General features: G+C 42.6%; 1 protein-coding gene across 1 annotated transcript in view; it reads left to right on the top strand.

Moving 5' to 3' along the window:
- The first annotated feature begins 1,383 nt into the window (after positions 1 to 1,383).
- The window catches only part of LOC115197439 (solute carrier family 45 member 3-like), a 74,308-nt gene continuing 60,247 nt past the window's right edge, over positions 1,384 to 15,444 (top strand). Inside the window, exon 1 of the mRNA XM_029758957.1 lies at positions 1,384 to 1,467. The gene's annotated coding sequence lies outside the window, so the exon portion shown is untranslated. The remainder of the gene's footprint in view (positions 1,468 to 15,444) is intronic.

The following is a 15,444-nucleotide window of genomic DNA, read 5'->3' on the forward strand; positions in this document are numbered from 1 at the left end:
CCCGTGCCTGTCCCTCCTCCTCCCTAGTATTGTGTGCAGCAAGGCAGCCTGGCCGTCAGAGCAACACACACACACACACACACACACACAGGTCCTTTGACGAGGACAGCAAATCCTTGGAACAGCTGACCCCCAAGGGGGCTGATTGGCTGATCAGGTTCCTGGGTTCAGGTACACACAACACTGAAACCTACAGTACAGGGCCCTATTCAATCAATGCTGCAAATAATTGTTTCCGAAGACATGATTCCTCTTGCACAGCAAGAAATGCATGAATCTGAGATGATTTAAGTTTCACACTGTTGATTGATGGGAAAGTGGGGCTTCTTCTCTACCAAGCAGGGTTCATATTTAACTCCTCTGAGAATGAACTTGTACTGTATCTTGAGCTTCTATCTTTAGTAAAACAATTTAATAATTGCTTTGTTATTGTGTAGAAATTGAGTTTAGGGGTTATTGTTACTACAAATTGAATAAGGATCATTCAACAATGTGTTAATACAATGTTATTCCTATTGAATTACTACACAGACATGAGCTACTCGGTGAAGTTGTACCCCCTCTGAATAGCACAATACATGTGTCTCCAGAAGAGACCCCTCTATTGGCTCAGAGAAGCCAACAACAGTGTTTTGTGTTCTGGTACTGTGCCCATGTGGATGCTTGACACAAGCGTATGATGGTCATGCATATACACTATAAGAAACTAAAACAATTATACAGTGAAAATGAATTTTAATGGAATGTTCCCAACCTCACCAGCTTGTAATTGAAGTCTAGGGAATGGCCTCCAGGGGGCTAGATGTGACTGCATTACACAAAGCATGGAGATGACCACAAGGCTATTCAACTCTGCCTGCTTTGGCTTCCTAGTGTTATTAGTTCCCCAACTCCTTAAACCTCTGGTCAGGCAACATGATGGTTCAGATGGCATTCAACATGTCTTCTGAACTTGTTTGACAATGAAGTAGAGGGAGTGTAATATAAAATAGTTGTGAAATACAGTATGTGTCCCTCTGTGTTTGAGTCAGTATTTAGAAATAATGCAGGATGTGTCTTTAAAGCCACAAATGCCCTGTTGAGTTCAACACACATTTCACCCTCAAAATAAAGGGATTCAACTGTCCATGTTACATTGAGTCAGTATCTGATACTACATCGTATAATTGATAGTTGATACATTGTGTCATCGTATTATTACAAGTGGAGCGAAAAACAAACAGGAGGATACTTTGTAGAAAAAATATCGGCTTCATAAAATCCAGAATGAAGTCTAGCCTACCGTTGAGCGTCTCAGCATTCCTCCCGAAAACAGTCGCCTCCATCCTCCCATAATCTCTCCTCTGTTCCCCGCTCCATGTCTGAACGTCACAGCAGAGTCCCAAGTTCCTAAAAGTTGGGCAACGACTGAACATCAAGAACAGTGGACAAGTTACTGCATACATTTACGGGAGTTTTGTAGAGAAGGTAGGCCGACAGTATTTCGCTATTCTATCTAATAATTTGCAGTTCTTGTATTTTTTTGGTGTGCCACATACTTTCCGCTTGTTTCCAAATGTAGCGCCGCAGCTCGCTATAACTGGACTACTAACATGTAAAACGTATTCATTGTATCTCTATAACTTCCGCTTTATACAATGTAAAATGCGCCCACTGCATGAGTTTGCTTTTGAAAAACATAATGCTTTGAAGTCCTCTCGCGGTTATGGTCTGTCTATCGAACCAAAATCAATGTGATAATGATGTTCCAGTCGAAATGATCACGACGTTGTGGCTTTTGACGTCCTGATGTTTTATACAGGCATAGTTGCCATATAGGCTACTTTGATTTATATTAATTGATATTGTGCCATGGTAGCAACGATTGCGTACATTTTGTCTTCGCTGTAAACATTTGGCACTGTTGGCGTGAACCCTGCTGTTTTGACACATGGGTGAGGGGGAGGAGCCATTTGGAAGTACACTATATATATACAATAGTATGTGGACACCCCTTCAAATTAGTGGATTTGGCTATTTCAGCCACACCCGTTGCTGACAGGTGTGCACGATCGAGCACACCGCCATGCAATCTCCATAGACAAACATTTACAGTATAATGGCCTAACTGAAAAGCTCAGTGACTTTCAACATGGCACCATCATAGGATGCCTCCTTTTCCAACAATTCAGTTCATCAAATTTCTGCCCTGCTACAGCTGCCCCGGTCAACTGTAAGTGCTGTTATTGTAAAGTGTAAATGTCTAGGAGCAACACAGGCTCAGCTGTGAAGAACAGAACCGCCGAGTGCTGAAGCGCGTAGTACATAAAAAGCGCCTGTCCTTGGTTGCAACTCTCACTACCATGTTCCAAACTGCCTCTGGAAGCAACGTCAGCCCAATAACTGTTTGTCTGGAGCTTCATGAAATGGGTTTCCATGACCGAGTTGCCGCACACAAGCCTAAAATCAACATGCGCAATGCCAAGCGTCGACTGGAGTGGTGTACAGCTCGCAGCCATTGGATCCCGGAGCAGTGGAAATGCGTTCTCTAGAGTGATGAAATACGCTTCAACATCTGGCAGTCCGACAGACGAATCTGGGTTTTTGGTGGATGTCAGGAGAACGCTACCTGCCCCAAATAGAACACGTGTGCGGAGTTGAGCGGTTGGAAATCCCGCTCATTGCTCACCTGCGCTCCTGGTCCTTTCCTAAAAACCGCTCCGGGCTCACAGGAAAAAAAATTCCCCCTCCAAATTCGCTCCATTCATTAAAATCACAATTTAACCAACACCCATCTATTTTTGTGACTCCCTGGACCTACCAATTGTTTTTTAAGTATTGAAACTAAACCATATGGATTTTAATTAAAGGTATTTGAATAAACATGAAAAGGTGAATGTTAGAAGTGAACATAATTTCAAATAGCCTACATGGCATATTAAACAGCATAGAAACACTTTAAATTGGTGAGGAGACAGACAGGGAGCCTGAGAAGGAACGAAAATGAATTATTTAGGCTATATTATTTCAATTATTTCAAGACTATACGTTAAAAAGAAATGCACTGTGAAGGATTTGCGAATGCGACACAACAGGCTGGTGGGGACATAAAGAGCTCAGCATTTAAACAACATTTCATTGTATTAAATCATTATAGTCTATACATTGCGCATATAGGTTGTGACTTACTTAGAATTAAATACAAATTAAACAGGAAATGACTTAGTGCCTTTGAATTCATTTTTAGAATAAATCTTTAGAAACACGAGTTTGGCCAGTCTGTGTCTTCTGGCTCATGTGATGGTGCCTGGAGAGCAGGCCAGAAGCAGAGAATAACCTCTCCACACCTGCAAAGCCACTGGGGATGATAAACACGCTTTTGGCCACTCTTGCCAGGCTGGGCAGAGATGCAAAGTTTTTTTAACCATTTTTGTATATAGGTAGAGCTTTTTAGGCAAAATAACCCAATCAAAACGGAAAGCTCATTGAACTTGGGAATATGTATAGATAATAAAACGAAGGTGAACGAAACTTTTAAGAGATCAGATTTTTAGTTTATAAATACTTTGCTACAATAACACACTTGGTTAACGACCCACCTCGTTCCTTTCTTTTAGCATGTGCACGTAGTAAGTACACCATAATGCTTTTGGGATAAGTGTCTTCAGATTCCACAATGATTCGTTGTCGACACTACATCATCGCACTCCCTCTCTTCCTATTGGTTCTCATCTTTGTAAGTCACCTTGATTTAGTAACTGTGTGTTTTACCAGTTTCTTTATGAAAATATTTAGCGAACTCCATGACAGAATCGAAAGCAAGGGGTTATGCTGGGGCGGGCATGACCTGAGCTCGTGAAGTGAGCACTGCTGGAGCGAAATTGGAGCGGGTGAGAAGGCGAAAGCTCCTATACCTTTGAGAATCTCGCTCCACGCTCCAGTCAAATTAGACATGCTCCACTCTTCGCTCCGCTCTGCTCACATGCTCTGTCCCCAATGCATAGTGCCAAAAACGTATGAAAGCCCTTTCCTGTTTCAGCATGGAAATGCCCCCGTCCACAAAGTGAGGTCCATACAGAAATGGTTTGTCGAGATCAGTGTGGAAGAACTCGACATGCTTGCATAGAGCCCTGACCTCAACCCCATTGAACACCTTTGGGATGAATTGGAACGTTGACTGCGAGCCAGGCCTAATCGCCCAACATCAGTGCCCGACCTCACTAATGCTGTTGTGGCTGAATGGAAGCAAGTCCCCACAGCAATGTTCCAACATCTAGTGGAACACCTTCCCAGAAGAGTGGAGGCTGTTATAGCAGCAACAGGCGAACCAACTCCATATTAATGCCCATGATTTTGGAATGAGATGTTCCATGAGCAGGTGTCCACATACTTTTAGTCATGTAGTGTATTTTGAATTCATAGAGATATAACATTTTTAAATGTCACTCATTGGCAAAGTGAAGAACGGTATTCTAACACAGTAGTAGACCTATTATTTTCCAATTACAAGGAATACTTCTAAACATATTTCCATATAGGGGTAGGCTTAATATATTACATAATAATTCACCAGGCAAAGTAAATTGTATACCAGTGCCACATGACACAAATGTCCCAAATAATTTCTAACCCATAAATCTGTAGATAACTTCACATGTGTAATGTTAGACCTGCTGATGCAAGACTAGGTTACAGTGTCACCACTTTTTTCTTATTTTAGAGTAAGCCACAATAACTGACCTTTTCATACTTATGCCCTCCTATTTTACCTTGATCAAAAGTATATCCGTACCTAGACATTCAATCCATCAGTTGATGCTTAGGCCTATAGTTTAAACTCAGTGATTGGAGTGACACATTTACTCTGTTTGAGATTTGACAGAACTGCTCCCCATTGCTACACATTGGACTGTAGAGTTATTAGTCAAATGATCTGTGTTTTTTCTCTGTTTCTCTTAAAACTTCCCTGGCCAGAGAACAAAATAACAAAATAACAGGAACTGGGTTTTCCATTAGGCTCATTCTATAAACAGAGGTTGTCACCATACATGCATATAAATGTAAATTACAGCTAAAAGTTTCCAAGGTTTTTTTCTAGGCTATATCTGGTGCTTTGCTCTTACCAGGAACTGAATGGCCAAACCCACAGTACTTACAAAAAGGATAAACATTTTAAACAGCTTCAAATCATGATGAAGGGACTTTTTTTTATCTATGTGGCCATGGTTCTACCTACATACAAAGGCCTCTTTCCCTCTGCAAAAGCCACTTGAGTGTGTTATTAATGTTTCAGCGAAATACAGAATTATTTTCAGTCCTATTACCAGGGTCTATCTCTCCTCTTCTGTCCTTATCTGTTTTGCTCTGTTCTTTGCTAGTTTCTGTACTGTCCAGTTATAACATCAGCAAATTAGCATCTCACTTCCCAACCTATTCTTCCTTCCTAACATTTAACAAGTATTGAAATTAACTAGGGTTATGTTTTATGATCCTGTTATTAACGTATATTAGGCTAAGAATCAACATCCAAGAATCACTCAGCCTGCTCAGTAATAAGCTGATTATCCCTTCGTAATGACACATTGTAAAAATGGATTTTTACAAGTTCCTATTCTGAATATGCCTGCAGGGCCTACACTCCGTATGTATGAAACACATTGGTAGACACTGACAGACACAGTATGTACAGTACCCTGGGCCATGGTTGTTCACTGAGCCTGTAGCAGCCAGTCGGAGAGCCTTGGGTTGATCTCCTTAGGGCCACATCTGCTCCATCCTGGGAAAAACCCGTCCTTCACCCCGAATGCTCCTGCTAGACCAGCTGCAATCTGCTCCCTAATGCTGTAGAGAGCAGGAAAATCACACCCCACCCGGCAAACTACTTAAAGCTACTCAAGACCTTTAAACACACACATATTGGCCTAGCTCTAGGCCTGTATCTCGTGCTACTCCATTATGTTAACTGTAGCTGTATTTATTATTGAAGTCTGGCTCTAAGATAAGTTTAGCATGACCCCTGTGAGTGAAATTAGCTCAACGCCTTTCACTAAGAGCAGCTGAAAAAAGTGTTTTGGTAGCTAAGAAGCTATTCACTCCACTAAGCTCTTCCTCCTGTTTAAAGCCTTGTATGCTATGCTCGTATCATACACTAAATTACCAAAAGTATGTGGAAACCTGCTCGTTGAACATCTCATTCCAAAATCATGGGCATTAATATGGAGTTGGTCCCCCCTTTGCTGCTAAAACAGCTTCCACTCTTCTGGGAAGGCTTTCCAACAGATGTTGAAACATTGCTGCTGGGACTTGCTTCCATTCAGCAACAAGAGCATTAGTGAGGTCGGCACTGATGTTGGGCTATTAGACCTGGCTCGTAGTCGGCTTTCCAATTCATCCCAAAGGTGTTCAATGGGGTTGAGGTCAGGGCTCTGTGCAAGCCAGTCAAGTTTTTCCACACCGATCTTGACAAACTATTTCTGTATGGACTTCACTTTGTGCACGGGGGCATTGTCATGCTGAAACAGGAAAGGGCCTTCCCCAAACTGATGTCACAAAGTTGGAAGCACAGATTCGTCTAGAATGTCATTGTATGCTGTAGCTTTAAGATTTCCCTTCACTGAAACAAAGGGTCTTAGCCCAAACCATTATTCCTCCTCCACCAAACTTTAGAGTTGGCACTATTCATTCGGTCAGTAGCGTTCTCCTGGCATCCGCCAAACTCAGATTCGTCTGTCGGACTGCCAGATGGTGAAGCGTGATTAATCACTCCACAGAACGCATTTCCATTGCTCTAGAGTCCAATGACGGCGAGCTTTACACCACTCCAACCGGCTTGCGTGCGGCGTCTTGGCCATGGAAACCCATTTCATGAATCTCCCAACGAACAGTTCTTGTGCTGACGTTGCTTCCAGAGGCAGTTTGGAAGCAACGTCAGCACAAGAACTGTTCGTTGGGTGACTATTTTATATTGTGTTCTCTAATATTAATGTTTGCTGTATATATTTTTCTTCAATTTAATGCAGGAAGTGTTTTCTTTTGTTGATTTTCTGTCCACGTGAGACCTTATCTTTGACCATCCTTGAATATTAACGATTGTTTTGGTTTGGAAGAAATCTGAGCCACTGTTTAGTTTAGGTTGAGTTTAAAGTTGTATTAGTCATCTGTACAGGATACACATGGTATACACGGTTCCTTCTCAACCAAATAATAGAAGAAAACGAACATAAAGTAAATGGCTCAGTAGAATAGAATAGACATAAGTATAATACAGGAAGGCACAATTTATAGTGCAATATTTACACATGTATCAGGGAAAGGAGGATGAGGGGCAAGTGTTTAAATTGTGCAGTATTAGCAATAGTAAAAAAGAGTCTGGTAGCAGCAGTTGTGATGTGTGTGTAGCGTGAGTGTGTGTGTGGCACCGTTTAAGTAGATGTCCTGGATGGGTGGGATCACGGCCCCAGTAATGTACTGTGCCATCTTCACCACCCGACTGGCTCCAAGCAGCAAAGTCTAGGCCTTTATCATTTGTCTCTGTGTGAGTTAATCTCTTAGGCTACATAGCGTGAGTTGATTTCTTTAATCAGTGGAATATTCTTAGTTATCTTTGTCTTTGGGCAAGCAGACCAATTAGGCTCCATGCTTTCATTGCTGAGTTGGATGTCCCTTCAGCTGTAATCATAATAAACATCATTACATTATTTGTTGTGACAAGAGTGGGGAAATGCGCTGTAAAAGTGAAATGTGATGGCAAAAACAAAGTGTTGTATTCTTTCGTTATTTCATGATGTTTTGCCCCTAGAGGGTAACACTCCTTAAACCACTACCAATCAGAATGGCCACACCACCTGCACCGTAATTGAGGAAACCGTTGTGTTCTGGAATGCACATTATTGGATCACCATCCATAACTCACTGCAGGGCCGTCTGGTCCATGAAATCTCCTACTGGACCATTCATTATGAGGAGCTGAGGAGCACAAAAGCATTTCTCAGCCCTCTCCAGTCCTCAAGGTCAGAGTCCACACAGCTTCCCTCTAATAGTCTGCTGTAGCCAGCTGGGATGAGGAAAATGCAGTCTAGCTGTGGCTTCTCTAATCGGCCAAATCAATAAGCCAGGTGACAGCTAACCTAGCTCGGAAAGTCTCCTTTGTGTCCCACCTGATAGTTCTCCACATCGTCTTGTTCTTTGTTTTATGTTTTCTCAGTTTTTTAGTTTTTTTTGCTATGCCTTTAGTGTAGATGTGTTTTGTGGCTGACTTTTCAGAATTCTTGAAGGTCCTCATCGGTGTTAGAGATAGGATGAAGAGCACTATGTACATTTTGTGTTTACTTTGGTATCCAGGGGATGAGACACATAAGTGGGGTTTGATGCACATGGGTGAACACCTCACAGGGTGTATGACCTCTGACTCCTTGTATTTTTATTTATTTATTTCACCTTTATTTAACCAGGTAGGCCAGTTGAGAACAAGTTCTCATTTACAACTGGCCAAGATAAAGCAAAGCAAAGCAGTGCAACAAAAACAACAACACAGAGTTACACATAAACAAACGTACAGTCAATAACACAATGGAAAAGAAAAATAGAAAAATCAATGTACAGTGTGTGCAAATGTAGAAGAGTAGGGAGGTAAGGCAATAAATAGGCCATAGAGGTGAAAAAATACAATTTAGCATTAACACTGGAGTGGTAGATGTGCAGAAGATGATGTGCAAGTAAAGATACTGGGGTGAAAAAGAGCAAGAGGGTAAGTAATAATATGGGGGTGAGGTAGTTGGGTGTGCTATTTATAGATTGGCTGTGTACAGGTACAGTGATCGGTAAGATGCTCTGACAACTGATCCTTAAAGTTAGAGAGGGAGATATAAGACTCCAGCTTCAGAGATTTTTGCAATTCATTCCAATCATTGACAACAGAGAACTGGAAGGAAAGGCAGCCAAAGGAAGTGTTAGCTTTGGGGATTACCAGTGCAATATACCTGCTGGAGCGCGTGCTACGGCGGGGCTTTACCTAGCAAAGACTTGTACTTTCTTAGTTCTAAAAACTAAGACTTTCTTAGTTCCAAAAAAATTGTAGAACTAAGAACAGATATATCCCTTGGTTCACTCCGGACTTGACTGCCCTTGACCAGCACGAAAACACCCTGTGGCGTACTGCACTAGCTTCAAATAGTCCCTGCGATAGGCAACTTTTCAGGGAAGTCAGGAACCAATACACACAGTCAGTTAAGAAAGCAAAGGCTAGCTTTTTCAAACAGAAATTTGCATCCTGCAGCACTAATTCCAAAAAGTTTTGGGACACTGTAAAGTCTATGGAGAATAAGAGCACCTCCTCCCAGCTGCCCACTGCATTGAGACTAGGAAACACTGTCACCACTGATAAATCCACAATAATCGAGAATTTCAATAAGATTTTCTCTATGGCTGGCCATGAGAAATCCCCCCCCCCCCGATGTTCTGAAAGAGCTGCAAAATCTGGATCCCTACAAATCAGCTGGGCTAGACAATCTGGACCCTCTCTTCCTAAAATTATCCGCCGCCATTGTTGCAACCCCTATTACTAGTCTGTTTAACCTATCTTTCGTATCGTCTGAGATTCCTAAAGATTTTAAAGCGGCCGCAGTCATCCCCCTCTTCAAAGGGGGAGACACTCTGGACCCAAACTGTTACAGACCTATATCCATCCTGCTCTGCCTTTCTAAAGTATTTGAAAGTCAAGTGAACAAACAGATCACCGACCATTTCGAATCCCATCGTACCTTCTCCGCTATGCAATCTGGTTTCCGAGCTGGTCACGGGTGCACCTCAGCCACGCTGAAGGTCCTAAACAATATCATAACCGCCATCGATAAATGACAGTACTGTGCAGCCGCCTTCATCGACCTGGCCAAGGCTTTCGACTCTGTCAATCACCGCATTCTTTGTGGTCCCTGTGCTTGTGTTAAAAATAACCACCCCGATATGTAATTAATATATATTTTTAGTGGTTGGGTAGCTAGACAATATTTTGTTGATTACACACAGTGGTTAATGATATGGTTCTTCACTAATGTTATAAGCATACATAAGCAGAGCCTAATTATGTATCCATTGAAAAGCTTTCTGTCTCTCCCTCACGATCCCCCAATGCTTTTGAGAGTAGGCTGAAGTACTCACACAACGATGCTCATTTCCTGGTTGAGAGAGAAATCAAAACCTAACTGTTACTCGTGCCTCATTGTAGTCTTACACCCCCTCTCTCGGCATAATTCAATTTAGTGAATTTACTCAGTTTCGCCCACTTGGTAAAGTGTGTTCATGGGCTTGGCATCTGAGGAGACTGAAGAGAATGCTGCAGGCCTGACTCTCACGGAAGCAGGGAGGGGAGGGTACAAGCTACAAATTCTCCAGTAATGAGAAGCACATCTTCAGTCTGATGCTGTTCAAATCAAACCCCACACCACACTAATGGCTGTCATGGTGTGTCACTGAGACTGGGCCCCATAGCTAGGATAACACAGTCTTGTCCTCCGACCTTTTCCCATGGTGATAAGGACTTGGCCAGATGTTTGCAATACACACAAAGCCCCAGCTACACTACTTGAGTGAAGTGTGGTAGAAGGGGCTATACAGTAAGTTTACTAGGGCTGACCCCATTTAGCCGACTGGTAGATTGTTTGGTCGATAGGCTGTTGGTCGACCGAGATTTCTTTAGTCGGGCATTTGCAACAAAAAAAAAATCATGGTGCACAAGACACCTGTCTGCTTCACGCCTGTCTCAGTGGACTAATTCATTGCGAAGGCCACGGGGATGGCACAGTCCATCACTCTGAGACATGATACTGAAATTGTATATGGTTATATTATGTAAAAATAATGGTGCAACACTAATGAATCAATTAATTTGTAACAAATGCGCCTTCTCCTGCGTTGAATATGGTCGCTGTCCGCGGTTCTGAAACATAATCTTCAGTGCTCAGTAGAATTGGCTCCTTTCCCTATGATGCTATGTGCATAATAGCAAAATTAACCAGCATATTGGGATTGGGAACAATGTGGTAGAGGCAGCAGCAGCAGAGAGACGAGGAAACAGCTCTTGTTTTAAGCCCTATTCGGACGGGATTAGTTTTACTGGGGGTGGTCGGGTAATGTAATTATGTGCACAAGCACAAAACACCACATCTGTCAATTTTGTTCCGTCCGAATCTGCTATGTCAGGAATTTGTACATGGCAGGAGAGTAAAAATTCCAGACAGAAGAACTCCAAGGTCCTCTGATAATACTAGTCCTGTGCGAATCGACATCCCTGTGTTTTGAGAGAAATGTCTATGTTTGGCAGGTGTTGCTCAAGGTTTCAGCAAGAAAACAATATTTGATTTGATACATTGAAAGAAGTTTTACGAATAGCCTATATATGAACGGCCTACATGTATCAACTTTCCCAGTGAATGCTTTTGTTCATATGTTTTGTGCGTATGAGTTGAATATTGCCAAATGCATCAGTAAAAAAATATTGCGCCTATTTATTGTAACCCTTGCTGTTAATAGATCGCAAAGCAGCATACAACTGACCTAAACGTTTGGAAATTACAAGCTCACTTTCACATCCATTGCCTTAAAACGCATCTCAAGTGCAAGTGCACTGTTTAGCTCACATCTGAAGGCTGGGAGGCATTTAGGACGTCTACTGCGGATCGCACACTTCCTCAATTCAAATATTATGGCAACACTATAGCAAAGATGGTTAGGTATTGTTTAGAAACTTGGGAAATAAGCTCGAGCCTCCCAGCTTCTCCTTCACCCAAATCCAGATAGCAGATGTTCTGAAAGAGCTGCAAAATCTGGACCTGTACAAATCAGCTGGGCTAGACAATCTGGACCCTCTCTTTCTAAAACTATCCGCCGCCATTGTTGCAACCCCTATTCCCAGCCTGTTCAACCTCTCTTTTGTATCGTCTGAGATCCCTAAAGATTGGAAAGCTGCCGCGGTCATCCCCCTCTTCAAAGGGGGTGACACTCTAGACCCAAACTGCTACAGACCTATATCTATCCTGCCCTGCCTCTCTAAAGTCTTCGAAAGCCAAGTTAATAAACAGATCACTGACCATTTCGAATCCCACCGTACCTTCTCCGCTGTGCAATCCGGTTTCCAAGCCGGTCACGGGGGCACCTCAGCCACGCTCAAGGTTCTAAACAATATCATAACCGCCATCGATAAATGACAGTACTGTGCAGCCGTCTTCATCGACCTGGCCAAGGCTTTTGACTCTGTCAATCACCGTATTCTTATCGGCAGACTCAGTAGCCTTTCTCTAATGACTGCCTTGCCTGGTTCACCAACTATTTTGCAGACAGAGTTCAGTGTGTCAAATCGGAGGGCCTGTTGTCCGGACCTCTGGCAGTCTCTATGGAGGTACCACAGGGTTCAATTCTTGGGCAGACTCTTTTCTCTGTATACATCAATGATGTCGCTCTTGCTGCTGGTGATTCCCTGATCCACCTCTACGCAGACGACACCATTCTGTATACTTCTGGCCCTTCCTTGGACACTGTGCTAACTAACCTCCAAACGAGCTTCAATGCCATACAACACTCCTTCCGTGGCCTCCAACTGCTCTTAAACGCTAGTAAAACCAAATGCATGCTTTTCAACCGTTCGCTGCCTGCACCTGCCCGCCCGACTAGCATCACCACCCTGGACGGTTCTGACCTAGAATATGTGGACAACTATAAATACCTAGGTGTTTGGCTAGACTGTAAACTCTCCAATCCAAAATCAAATCTAGAATCGTCTTTCTATTTCGCAACAAAGCCTCCTTCACTCACGCCGCCAAACTTACCCTAGTAAAACTGACTATCCTACCGATCCTCGACTTCGGTGATGTCATCTACAAAATAGCATCCAATACTCTACTCAGCAAACTGGATGCAGTCTATCACAGTGCCATCCGTTTTGTTACCAAATCCCCTTATACCACCCACCACTGCGACCTGTATGCTCTAGTCGGTTGGCCCTCGCTACATATTCGTCGCCAGACCCACTGGCTCCAGGTCATCTATAAGTCTATGCTAGGTAAAGCTCCGCCTTATCTCAGCTCACTGGTCACGATAACAACACCCACCCGTAGCACACGTTCCAGCAGGTATATCTCACTGATCATCCCCAAAGCCAACACCTCATTTGGCTGCCTTTCCTTCCAGTTCTCTGCTGCCAATGACTGGAATTAATTGCAAAAATTGCTGAAGCTGGAGACTTATATTTCCCTCACCAACTTTAAACATCAGCTATTTGAGCATCTAACCAATCACTGCAGCTGTACACAGTCCATCTGTAAATAGCCCACCCAATCTACCTACCTCATCCCCATATTGTTTTTATTTACTTTTCTGCTCTTTTTGCACACCAGTATCTCTACTTGCACATCATCATCTGCTCAGTTAATTCTTCACTACTATGGCCTATTTATTGCCTACCTCCTCATGCCTTTTGCACAGACTGTATATAGACTTTCTTTTTTTCTACTGTGTCATTGACTTGTTTATTGTGTTATTGGCTTGTTTATTGTTTATTCCATGTTATTCCATGTGTAACTCTGTGTTGTTGTCTGTGTCACACTGCTTTGCTTTATCTTGGCCAGGTCACAGTTGTAAATGAAATGAGAACTTGCTCTCAACTAGCCTACCTGGTTAAATAAAGGTGAAATGAAAAAATAAAAAATAAAATAAAAATCACTGTAGCCCTGTTATCGCCTGGACTTGTTGAAATATCTTCACGCCTAGAAAAAAACCTCCAGGCTTCCATCATAACTGTCAATTTATTGGAAAAAAAGAAAGAATTACAGGGGGCAGTTTGGAGCAAATGAAACCTGTCCGAATTGTCCTCAGGTACAGTATAACGGACATTCTGGGGTAACAATTACGTAACAAACGTTCTCTAGTAATACTAGTCCCGTGCGATTAGGGACTTAGCCTAATTGTCTAAGAAAATTGCGGAGAGAGCAAACCCCAATTTAATTAGGTCTATAATCAACAGCCTAACTGTTAAATGTGCCTGGCTTTATAAATCATCCATATAGTGCATTCGGAAAGTATTCAGACCTCTTGACTTGTTCCACATTTTGTTACATTACAGCTTTATTCTAAAATAGATTTTTTTTTAATCCTCAGCAATCTACACACGATACCCCATAATGACAAAGCAAAAACAGATTTTGACATTTTTGCAAATGTAGCGATTGCAGCGATTACAACCTCGAGTCTTCTTGGGTATGACTCTACAAGCTTGGCACACCTGTATTTGGGGAGTTTCTCCCATTCTTCTCTGCAGATCCTCTCAAACTCTGTCAGGTTGGATGGGGTGTCACTGCACAGCTATTTCCAGGTCTCTCCAGAAATGTTCGATTGGGTTCAAGTCCAGGCTCTGGCTGGGCCAGCGTTGTCTTAGCTGTGTGCTTGGGGTCATTGTCCTGTTGGAAGGTGAACCTTCGCCCCAGTCTCAGGTCTTGAGTTCTCTGGAGCAGGTTTTCATCAAGGATCTCTCTGTACTTTGCTCCGTTCATTTTTCCCTCGATCCTGACGAGTCTCCCTGCCCCTGAAAAACATCCCCACAGCATGATGCTGTCACCACCATGCTTCACGTAGGCAGGGTGGCAGGTTTCCTACAGGCGTGACGCTTGGCTTTCAGGTGAAAGAGATTCATCAGACCAGAGAACCAGAGAATCTCAGTTTGGCTGGGCGGCCAGTTCTAGGAAGAGTCTTGGTGGTTCCAAACTTCTTCCGTTTAAGAATGATGGAGGCCACTGTGTTCTTGAGGACTCTCAATTCGGCAGAAAGTTTTTGGTACCCTTCCCCAGATCTGTGCCTCGACACAATCCTGTCTACTGACAATTCCTTCGACCTCATAGCTTGGTTTTTGCTCTGACATGCACTGTGAACTGTGAAACCTTATGTAGTGGCTTCCTTTCCTCTTTACCATAGCCACTGCCCAAGCCTGAAGCGGGGTTGTTTGGTACGCATACAGTCCACACTCAAGGTTTCCAAAAAGCCAAACATTCAATGTGATCCAGGGATATGGTGCAACAAAATTTTTTATTCTTCTTATATCTAACAGGAAAATGAATATCCAATCAACTTAAAACATAGGTTACTTGATATGGAAAATACACAATATGACCTGTCTGTATGTCTGTATATCTGTATGTCTGTATGGTCAAAAAACTATACCGCTCCCGCGTCTAGCAAGGACTCCTCCCCCCAAAGGCCCAACTTCCTGCTTTTATCCTAACACACTTACTGCAGTACAATGAATGGGCAAGAGGGGGGGGACAAAACTAAGTTACACTAACAACAAATGAATACATCTCAATCAGGTAAATATAAATCATAAAGGTACGTACCTAATATTTCATTATATACATTCATATTTACACAAATATACATGAAGCTCTGAATGTTCTGTCTTTTATACAAATATGTCCAAATCGGCTC

Source organism: Salmo trutta, chromosome 7, assembly GCF_901001165.1.
Source record: "Salmo trutta chromosome 7, fSalTru1.1, whole genome shotgun sequence".
NCBI lineage: Eukaryota > Metazoa > Chordata > Actinopteri > Salmoniformes > Salmonidae > Salmo > Salmo trutta.